The 1,495-nt window shown below is 44.1% G+C and overlaps 1 protein-coding gene across 1 annotated transcript in view; it reads right to left on the bottom strand.

Annotated features, from left to right (window-relative positions):
- The window catches only part of Cab39 (calcium binding protein 39), an 87,272-nt gene extending 85,911 nt beyond the window's left edge, over window positions 1–1,361 (bottom strand). Inside the window, exon 1 of the mRNA XM_010608103.3 lies at window positions 1,043–1,361. The gene's annotated coding sequence lies outside the window, so the exon portion shown is untranslated. The remainder of the gene's footprint in view (window positions 1–1,042) is intronic.
- Between the last annotated feature and the right edge of the window lie 134 nt (window positions 1,362–1,495).

Below are 1,495 nucleotides of genomic sequence, written 5' to 3'. Positions count from 1 at the left end.
TATAAAAGCACATAGGATATTGCTTTACATACAGAAAATATACACAGAAAAAGACTGGTAAGGAAATCAGCAAAAATGTTAACAGTAACCAAATCTAAATGGTAAAGACTGAGAAGATAATTCTTTAAAAATCTCCAATACTTTCTGTGGTTTCTAAGGTTTTTACAAAGATCACACTTTGATAAATTTTTAAAACTGAAAGAAGGCTGGCATTCACTTGTCATACACACAAAAACAAGAACAGAAATGCTTATAAAATCAACACTGGCTCTAAGCTACTTCCGTGGGTAATATATTGTAAACTTTAAATACAAGTTCAATTATTTGCTACTAATTTCAAAAAACTACACAGTAGAGCTAAAAACTTTTACTTCTGTCCTTTGCAGATATTCAGAACTAAAAACTAGTACTGAGATTATATCTTTCTAGAGAAAAGTTTATGTCCAACTTTCTATCCTAGAGTATTAACTTTTATTTAAAAACTCAATTCAGATTGTTTAACACAAAGGCCATAACAACAAGTAATTTAGGCTTAACCTGGTAATTTCAAAGTGTAGACACCTAATACACTGTACAAGAAGTTTTGATTCATTCTAGGGAACTCACCAACGGAAAAGCCTCTAGGTACAGATGAGCTTTTTCATAGACATTTTCCCATTATCTCTAAAGAGCCTAATGTCTAATGAAACTCTCTGCAAAAGGTACTTTGCTTGGCTTGGACATAGATTTACTTAAATATCCTGGAAGCTGTCAAAATCGATCTCAAGCTACATTATGTTCAAAGGACAGAATACCAATTCCTGACTGGGGACTCTCTCCTTTCTTTCAAGATACCCTAGCCTACATTTCCGGGCTCGCGAAGTCACGGAGATAATCAGCCCTAGGTTTCCTTAGAACACCGCTCAAACAAGTTTTCTCCTACAGTCTTCAAGGATCTCGTTCCCAAATATCTCTTTAGGCCACTCCATCCCACCTGTCCCATCACGGCCCTCGACGATAAAGTGAGTTATCCATGGTATCTACGCTATGCCTCCGTATGTACCTTTGTTCACGGTCTCTTCCGCAACCCTTCTCCTCTCTTAAGTCCCCTCGGACCTTCAAGACCCCGTGTGGCACAGCCTCGCCCAGGGAGTCTTCCAGATTTTGCTAGGGCGGAAGCGATCCACCGGTCAGTCCTTCCCAGGTACCTTCCTTACACTTTGCAGTCCTGTCACGGGGCTTATCACCGCCTTCCTGGTACCGTGGCTATTTGTGCACCCGTCTTATCTCCCACTCCACAGGAAGGGCAGGCTCCCCGGAGGAGGGACCTCGGGTCAGGTTCACCTGAGTCGCCGTGGCGCGGCCCGACTCCGGAGCCAGCACACAGGCAGCGCTCGGGCGGCTTCCCCCGAAGTCGGGAACGCGCCGACCGCACAATCCCTGACCACAAGCCGGTCAGGCGTCTCCCCGAAACGATGACCACAAAGGTGGGACCTGTCTGCCGGCCACGGCAGCC

Source organism: Fukomys damarensis, unplaced genomic scaffold (genome assembly GCF_012274545.1).
Source record: "Fukomys damarensis isolate Sample0158 unplaced genomic scaffold, DMR_v1.0_HiC HiC_scaffold_16, whole genome shotgun sequence".
NCBI classification, from domain to species: domain Eukaryota; kingdom Metazoa; phylum Chordata; class Mammalia; order Rodentia; family Bathyergidae; genus Fukomys; species Fukomys damarensis.
Note: the sequence above shows the minus strand (reverse complement) of the source record. Positions and strands in the feature narration are given on the sequence as shown.